At 43.2% G+C, this 9173-nt stretch overlaps 1 protein-coding gene across 8 annotated transcripts in view; it reads left to right on the top strand.

Annotated features, from left to right (window-relative positions):
• The first annotated feature begins 280 nt into the window (after positions 1–280).
• The window catches only part of Plagl1 (PLAG1 like zinc finger 1), an 85285-nt gene continuing 76392 nt past the window's right edge, over positions 281–9173 (top strand). For 4 of the 8 annotated variants that reach the window (XM_048799384.1, XM_048799377.1, XM_048799379.1 and 1 more), the window contains exon 1: positions 281–443. The gene's annotated coding sequence lies outside the window, so the exon portion shown is untranslated. The remainder of the gene's footprint in view (positions 444–9173) is intronic. The other 4 variants (XM_048799354.1, XM_048799361.1, XM_048799350.1 and 1 more) reach the window with 1 other exon arrangement.

Genomic DNA, 9173 nt, shown 5'->3' with positions numbered 1-9173 from the left:
TTTCAGGCGCGCAACACGTGGATTCGCTCCTGGATAAGTATTACCACTGTCTCTGCAGAAAGGGGTGAAAAGTGACCTAAACTCGGGCCCTTGCCAAGCAGTGGCGCAAGACCCAAGGCAGCCTGACTCTAGGCCACACTCTTAACCGCCCAAGGTGATGAAAACAGTCTCGTGGGAAAGACAGAGTGGCAAACGCGGGGGCGGAAAATAATCGCGCACCGGTCCCCAGGGCGGCTACCGTGAGCAGGCTGAGGTCAGGAGGGATCACCCCGCCGCGGCGCCCGCCCCTTCCTCCCCTTCCCCTTTTCCGCGCCGCCGAGTCACAGCCGCGCAGCTCGCCCTGCAGCCGCCCGACCCTCCCGTTGCCCTCCAAGTTCGACAGACCCGGGTCTGAGAACTTTCCAAGTGGGGGAAACTGGGCGGCGAGTCGCGGGGAAGCGCAGGTGAGGGGCAGGCGGGGAGGTGGCGGGAGCAGGAGCGCAGCGCTCCGACGGGCGCGCCGGGCGTCGCAGTCCCCAGGACCACAGGTGTCCACGTGCGACAGGCCTGGCGACACTGTCCTATTGAGGCTGTCGCCCCGCGTCCCGCGCGGCGACCAGGGGGACTCTGGCTGCCGCCTTGGTGCGGTTCGACGTGCTTCCCTTTTCTCCAGCGTTGGCTGTTCGGGGTCCTGGGGAGGGCGGGGCGGGTGACGTGCGAGGCGGGGAGCCGCCACCGTGCGCCCGCCCCGCGGTCCCCGCGCGGGGGGCGTGTTTTGCGGTCTCCCGGGTCCGCGCACGCGGAGGCGGGGCAGGGGGCGAGGGGCGGTGCCTGCGTTGGCCGCAGGCGGATAATTTCTGAACCACCCAAACGTGAGAATTTCAAGTTCCGGCGTAGTCGGTCCCCTGAGAGACTGAGTTGATGGGAAGAAAGTGGCCAAGTGGCGCCCGGGGAAGTCCCCGCAGATTTCAGGAGGAAAGGAACTAGGGGACCGATGGCGCGTAGAGATTGATGAGGGATGCGTGCTCTTGCGTGTCGGGCGGGACGTGTTTCCCTCCACCGAGGTCCTGGTGACTGGCGGGTGCACAGCTGTGTGGTGTTTATATGGGTGGCGGTGGTTCAGTGTAGAGGACCTTCGCTAAGGGGAAGGATGCCTTGGGTGCTAATTTGATTTACCAGATGTGCCAGAAGTTGGGGACCTTTGGAGCCACCCCTTTTATTGAAATAGTTGTGACACCTGTGTCAGTTACTCTCATATATTGAGCAGTGGTTTAATTTCCCCCTTGAGGGGCTGCGGATCGAACCAAGGACCCCGCACACACAGAGCAGCACCACCACTAAGCTATATACCCAGCACCTGTTTGACCACTTTGATTACCAGAATAACTCCACGTTTTCGGGGAAGATTGATGACATTACAGGGCTTGTGTTTGTTGCTGGGCTGTCTTGACCTGAGGCGCCTCCCAGAAACACCTGAGAGCTTTTCAAGGTCCACCTGTTGCGCCCACCCCAGAGGTTCTGAATCAGAAGCTGAAGCCCATGGTGTGCGTTTTGAGAAAAGCTTCTTGGGGGATTTTGCTGGGACCCCCCCCCCCAGGTGGGAACCAGGAGGTAGTCGAACTGGGTTCCACTCAGAGCGACCTTAAACACGTTTAAAGCACAATGTTTTCTCATCTGTGAGATAGCCTCTAAGAACTCATTATCGAGGTAAAATAGTACTCTGTGTAGGGAAGTGTGTGGATAAGGGAGAAATCAGAATAAGGTTCAGGTGGCAACAGACTAGTGCTCTGGTTCTGCCAGTGTGTTTGGGAGAAGCTAGCGTATGTAAAGAGTGCCCTTGTTGGGAGGAGTAGGAGGGTGTTTTGTTTTAACCTGGGATTGAACTCAAGGCTCTCGACCACTGAGCCACATCCCCAGCCCTATTTTGTAATTATTTTGAGACAGGGCCTCACTGAGTTGCTTAGCACCTTGCTTTTGCTGAGGCTGGCTTTGTGATCCTTCTGCCTCAGCCTGCTGAGCCCCTGGGAGTACAAGGGTGCCGCCACCGTGCCCCGCTAGGAGGGTGGTTTTCAGGTGAACAGATATGTGACAAAGTAAACTGTAATTCAGAAAATCACTATAATCCAGGTGAAACGAGCCAGTTCCCCTTCAGAGGACAGCTTGAAAAATGCACCATATATGTTTTCTCTTAAGAACCAAAGTCTTAGCTGGGTGTAGTGCCTCAGGCCTTTAATCTCAGTGGCTCAGGAGACGAGGTTGGAGGATCATGAGTTCAGGGCCAGCCTCAGCAATTTAGATCCTGTCTCTAGATAAAATATAAAAAAGGCTGAGGATGCAGCTCAGTGATTAAGCGCCCTTGAGTTTAATCCCTGGTACCGAGAAAACAAACAAAACAAAGGCTTTAGAGTGTTTTTCCTTTGGTCAAGAGTCAGGACTCACCTGATTGTTCTGCCCTAGAGTAACCCCAGTCTGTCTGAAAGCTACATCATGTTTTTGCTAAATGCAAATTTCTTTTCCATCATTTAACAGACACATGTTGATGATCTTCATGTACCGGGCATTCTCGGAATTCAAAGATGAATAAAATATTTTTGTCCTAGCCCTCCCATCCAGGGGAACAACAAGACCAGTGCAAAAACATCCTACAATATAACCTGGTTATGATACTAATAAAAATATAGAATAAACACAGTGCCCTATGCCTCAGAGAGGGGAGCAGCTCCCTAGATCTTGGGTGGGGGTGGGCATCCACAGGCAACAACATGAGCTGGGTAAATAGGGCCCTTCTGTAAAAACTATGCATACAGCTTAAGTTTCTTGTGTGTGTGTGTGTGTGTGTGTGTGTTTTCAATCTGATAAAATTCAAGTGTAATCATATACTGATAATCTAAAATGGAAATGATTGGTTTTCATGATGACTCTTCATGATGACTCTTCTTAGGCATTCTGACATTTTAGGTTTGTAAAGTCTCAGCTATGTCTAAAGTTAACCCAAGAAAGGTTTTTTTTTTTTTTTTAAATTCAAAATGTGTCATGTTCTTACTAAGTAGTTCCACATGAAAATAATATTTAGACAAATTTGATTACATGCACGTTTAAAAGTTGCAAGTTGCTTTAATTTTTCTCATTGAGTTAACTCCAAAAATTTAAAAAGTGATAGTAGAGAGGGGCACAAAAGGAAAATGGAAGCAGGAATAAAAGGGGACCATGTAGAAAAGGGAGGTGGGGAGGAGAATGAACTTTGTTAGAATTGGAAGTGGAGGTGAGAAATGAGTGAATCAGATCTGGCAGCTAACTTCTCTGGAGGCTTGTTGTCTTGTACATTTTTATTGAAAGTGTGCATGGATTCATAGTTTTGAAAGTTTTTCAAATGTCTTATAGAGGAAAATAGCATAAGTGGTGGTTGAAGCATGGGCTTGGCCCCCCCCCCCCCAAGCCCCGTTGGAAGAACTTACACAAGGTCCTTAATCAACCTCTACTGTTCATTTGTAAAATGGGAAAACAAACTTATCTGCAGGAGACCAGTGCAGATGAATAGTCAGTGATGTTTTGAAGGCACCTGGCTGCAATAAGGCTGTGATCAGGAATGATGGCTGCCCTTGATCTTGGCTCATCTTAAATGGGTCTGGTGGAAGCACCAACAGGCTGCTCAGATCACATTGTCCACCCCCACACCCCCGCTTTACAACTGTAGAAAGAAAGTAGAGTTGGGTGGGATCTGGTGGCTAAAGCCCTGGAACCAATGGGTAGCAGAACCGAACTAAGGGGCTGTGTCTTTTGGAATTTAATCTTGTGTCTGTCTGTGATGTGACAGATCCCCTCTGATCACCCTGAAGTTACAAGGGGCCAAGGCTGTAACGATGGCGTCTCTTGCAGTTCTGCTCACTGTCATCTAATACCTCTCAAGTTCTCATTGTTGATTCTTCATAATTGTATTTTTCTTTCCAAGGCTCTTTAGTTTCTTATGGGGAGGAGATGGTGGATAAGCCATAAGGAAGTCATATATGGAAGAACTTTAAAAGGAAGAACCCCGCTCTTCAACTTCCAGTAATGTATTGTTATATTATTAGAAAAATAACTTTTCTTTGCTCAGCAATTTAACTCTTCTCATCTGCAGCTGGAGGTTCCCGTGTCAGAAATCGTATTTCCTTGATTTCTTTGCATATCCCCTTTCACATATTTGGTCCTTATATAGGTAGGAGAGGGGACCATGAATCTGTACAAAAAATTCATTGATATGGGCCATATTTTAGGATGATAATTGGTAACTTTTTGAAATGCAAAAATATGACCAAGAATCCCTTAATTGAAAAATAAGGACACAGAAAAGTGTTAAGAAGGACTTTTTGAAAGTAGTAACCATTTTTTTTTTCTCCTTAGGAAGGAGCATCCTTAATTGTCATAGATCACCTTCCTAGTGTTAGATGAAGGTGGCCTCCAAGTTCATGTATTTCAAATCAGGGTTTTTGTTTGTTTGTTTGTTTTTATAGTACTGGGGATTAAATACAGGGAAACCATACTGAGCTACATCCTCAGCCCTTTGTGTTTATTTTTTGGGGGCAGAGACTTGGTAAATTGCCCAGGCTGACCTCAAATTTGCCATCCTTCTGCCTCAGTCTCCCAAGTAGCTAGAATTACAGATGTGCATCACAGTTCTCAGTTCCCGGCTTCCTATAGCACTTTAACCTTCAGAAAGAATCACAAAGTGTATTGCATCCCAACCATGTGCTTAATACAAGTTGGGTACCACAGGTAGTACGCCAAGGCAAAAGTCGCTTAAGGGAATTATGAGGAAACAACTGGTTGAAATACATGAATATATAAATGCTAAATAGTGCAGCTCAGTCTCCTGAAAGGAAGGGATCAGAGGGCTTTTGTAAGGCTTGAGCCTCATGAAAGAGGAGAGGGAACTTTCCATTTGCTAACGTCATTCTCACTTTTCAAATCCTTGGTCACCGGGAAGTGAGGATGGGGCAGTGAGGTGACATTAGGGTCGGACTGGTAAAAGTAGAGTACTAAGAGCGCTAGGCCTTGAGGCAGGTCTCCCAAATTGGCCCCAGGTGCCCCAGTCGAACGAACACAGGTTTCTTGGGCAGGCTGGGAGCTGGGAAAATGGCAAACTTATTCAGCCAGTAGTAAGGCTCCCTCCTTCTCCCAGCAGGTAATGAAGCTCCAGAGCAGCTGGGGTAGCTATTTGCTGAATACCTTTGCTAAATATATTAAAGATATCTGGGAAGTTAGAGTTGGGGAAAGGGTTGTGGATACTACAGGTTGAGCATCCCTAATCTGAACATTGAAAATCCAGAATGCTCCCAAATCTAAGACTTCTCAAGCACCAACACAGTGCTCCAAGTGGAAGATTCCACATCTGACCTTATGTGATGAGACACAGGCAGGTGCACTAAAAAATATTGTATAAAATTACCTTCGGGCTTTGTGAATAAGGTATCTCTAAGGCATAATGAATTTTGTGTTTAGACTTGGGTCCCAACATTCTCCCAACATGGCTCATTATTGACATGCATATATTCTAAAATCTGGGAAAAAAATCCCCAATCCAAAACACTACTGATTCCAAGATTCTGCTAACAGATACCCATCCTGTATTTATTACATAATAAATAATCCTTCTCTATTCTTGGAAAGGTAAGTTATAGAGCAAGAAGCCACAGGGTCTCTGGGAAAAGAAAATTGGAGAGGGTGTCCTGAGAGGACTTTGGGGCCTTTGTTGACAGCTGACACAACAGATCCTTGAATCCTGCCCAGTTGGTGAGGAAACCTCAGCAAGTCCTGCTAGTCTCAGTTGTATGGAGGAAACAAACACATCTTATTTATTTTTATTTGTTTTAATTAGTTGTACATGACAGTAGAATGCATTCTGACATATCATACGTGGAGTATAATTTCTCATTCTTTTGGTTGTAGGTGGTATAGGATCACACCAGTCATATAGTCATATATTGCAGGTAGGGTTTTAATTTCTGATTCATTCTATCCTTCCTACTCCCTTATGCCCTCCCCTCCTTTTACTCCTCTCTGCCTAATCCAAAGTACCTCTGTTCTTCCCTGCCCACCCCACTTTATTGTAAATTAGCATCTACATGTCAGAGAAAACATCTGGCCTTTGGTTTTTGGGACTGACTTATTTTACTTAGCATGATATTCTCCTGCTCCATCCATTTATCAGTAAATGCCATAATTTTATTCTTCTTTAAGGCTGTGTGATATTCCATTGTTTATATAGACCACATTTTCTTTATCCATTCATCTGTTGAGGAGCATCTAGTTTGGTTCCATAGTTTAGCTATTGTGAGTTGAGCTGCTATAAACATTGATGTGGCTGCCTCACAGTAATATGCTGATTTTAAGTCCTTTAGATATAGACTGAGGAGTGAGATAGCTGGGTTGAATAATGGTTCCATTCCAAGTTTTCTGAGGACTCTCCATACTGCTTTCCATAGTGCTCGCGTCAGTTTGCAGTCCCACATCCTCACCAACACTTAGTGTTCCTTGTATTCTTGATAATTGCCATTCTGACTAAAGTGAGATGAAATCTTAGAGTAGTTTTTGATTTGCGTTTCTCTAATTGCTAGAGATGTTCTTCAATTTTTCATACATTTGTTAATTGATTGTATTTTTTCTTCTGAGAAGTGTCTGTTCAGTTCCTTAGCCCATTTATTTGTGTTTTTTGAGTTCTTTATATATTCTGGAGATTAGTGCTCTATCTGAGGTATGTGTGGTAAAGGTTTTTTTCTCATTCTGTAGGCTCTCTCATCATGTTATTGATTGTTTCTTTTGCTGAGAAGAAGCTTTTTTAGTTTGAATCCATCCCATTTGTTAATTCTTGATTTCACTTCTGTGCTTCCAGAGCCTTATTAAGGAAGTCAGTTTCTAAGCTGACATGGTGAAGATTTGGGCCTACTTCTTTTTCTATTAGGCTCAGGGTCTCTTTTCTAGTGCTTAAGTCTTTGATCCACTTTGAGTTGATTTTTTTTGCAGGGTGAGAAAGGTTTAATTTCATTTTGCTGCATATGGATTTCCAGCACCATTTGTTGAAGAGGCTATCCTCTCTCCAATTAATGTTTTTGGTGCCTTTGTCTAGTATGAGATGACTGTATTTATGTGGGCTTGTCTCTGTAACTTCTATTCTGTACCATTGGTCTATGTGTCTGTTTTAGTGCCAAAACCATGCCGTTTTTGTTACTATAACTATACTGTAGTATAGTTTAAGTTCTGGTATTGTGATGCTTCCTGCTTCTCTCTTCTTGCTAAGGATTGCTTTGGCTATTCTGGGCCCTTTATTTTTCCAAATGAATTTCATGATTGCTTTTAATGATTCTATGAAGAATGTCATTGGGATTTTAATAGGAATTGCATTCTGTATTACGCTTTTGGTAGTATGGTCATTTTTGACTATGTTAATTTTGCCCATCCAAGAGCATGGGAGATCTTTCCATCTTCTAAGGTCTTCTTTAATTTCTTTCTTTAGTGTTCTGTAGTTTTCATCGTAGAGGTCTTTCACCTGTTTCGTTAAGTTATTTTTATTTTTATTTTTTTATTTTTATTTTTATTTTTTTTGAGGCTATTGTAAATGGGGTAGTTTTCCTCTTTTCCCTTTCATAGAATTTGTCACAGATATACAGAAATGCCTTTGATTTATGGGCACTTTGATTTTATATCCTGCTATTTTGCTGAATTAATTTACTAGTTCTAGAAGTTTTCTGGTGGAATTTTTTGGGGCCTTCTAAATAAAGAATCGTGTCATTGGCAAATAGTGTCCCTTTAATTTCTTTCATCTGTATAATTGCTCTGGCCAGTGTTTCAAGAACTATGTTAAATAGAAGTGACGAAAGAGGGCATCCTTGTCTTGTTCCAGTTTTTAGAGGGAATGCTTTCAATTCTTTTCTGTTTAGAATAATGTTGGCCTTGGATTTGGCATATAAAGCCTTTCCAATGTTGAGATATGTTCCTACTGTCCCTAGTTTTTCGAACATGAAGAGGTGTTGTATTTTGTCAAATGCTTTTTATGAATCTATTGAGATGCTCATGTGATTCTTGTCTTTAAGTTATTGATGTGATGAATTACATTTGATTTCCATATGCTGAACCAACCTTGCATTCCTGGGATGAACCCTACTTGATTGTGGTGCACTATTTTTTTTTAGTGTTTTTCTATATGATTAGCCAGAATTTTATTGAGACTTTTCACATCTATCTTCATCAGGGATATTGGTGTGAAATTTTCTTTCCTTGATGTTTCTTTGTCTGGTTTTGGTATCAGGGTGATACTAGCTTTGTAGAATGAGTTTGGAAGGGTTCCCTCCTTTCCTATTTCATGGAATAATTTGAGGAGTAGTGGTGTTATTCTTTGAAGGTCTTGTAGAACTCACCTGAGACTCCATCTGGACCTGGGCTTTCCTTGGTTGATAGGCTTTTGGTGGTGTCTTCTATTTTGTTTTTTTTTTTCTTTCACTTTTTTTTTTATTGGTTGTTCAAAACATTATAAAGCTCTTGACATATCATATTTCATACATTAGATTCAAGTTGGTTATGAACTCCCAATTTTACCCCAAATATAGATTGCAGAATCACATCGGTTACACATCCACATTTTTACATAATGCCCTATTAGTAACTGTTGTATTCTGCTACCTTTCCTATCCTCTACCATCCCCCCTCCCTCCCCTCCCATCTTCTCTCTCTACCCCATCCACTGTAATTCATATTTCTCCTTGTTTATTTTCCCACTCCCCTCACAACCTCTTATATGTAATTTTGTATAACAATGAGGGTCTCCCTCCATTACCATGCAATTTCCCTATTCTCTCCCTTTCCATCCCACCTCATGTATCTGTTTAATGTTAATCTTTTCTTCCTGCTCTTCCTCCCTGTTCTGTTCTTAGTTGCTCTCATTATATCAAAGAAGACATTTGGTATTTGTTTTTTAGGGATTGGCTAGCTTCACTAAGCATAATCTGCTCTAGTGCCATCCATTTCCCTGCAAATTCTATGATTTTGTCATTTTTTAGTGCTGCGTAATACTCCATGGTGTATAAATGCCACATTTTTTTTATCCATTCATCTATTGAAGGGCATCTGGGTTGGTTCCACAGTCTAGCAATTGTGAATTGTGCTGCTATGAACATCGATGTAGCAGTATCCCTGTAGTACGCTCTTTTAAGGTCTTCAGGGAA

The sequence above is a fragment of the Marmota marmota genome, unplaced genomic scaffold, assembly GCF_001458135.2.
Source record: "Marmota marmota marmota unplaced genomic scaffold, marMar, whole genome shotgun sequence".
In the NCBI taxonomy this organism is placed as follows: domain Eukaryota; kingdom Metazoa; phylum Chordata; class Mammalia; order Rodentia; family Sciuridae; genus Marmota; species Marmota marmota.
The sequence above is the reverse complement of the archived record's forward strand: the minus strand, read 5'-3'. Positions and strand labels throughout refer to the sequence as shown.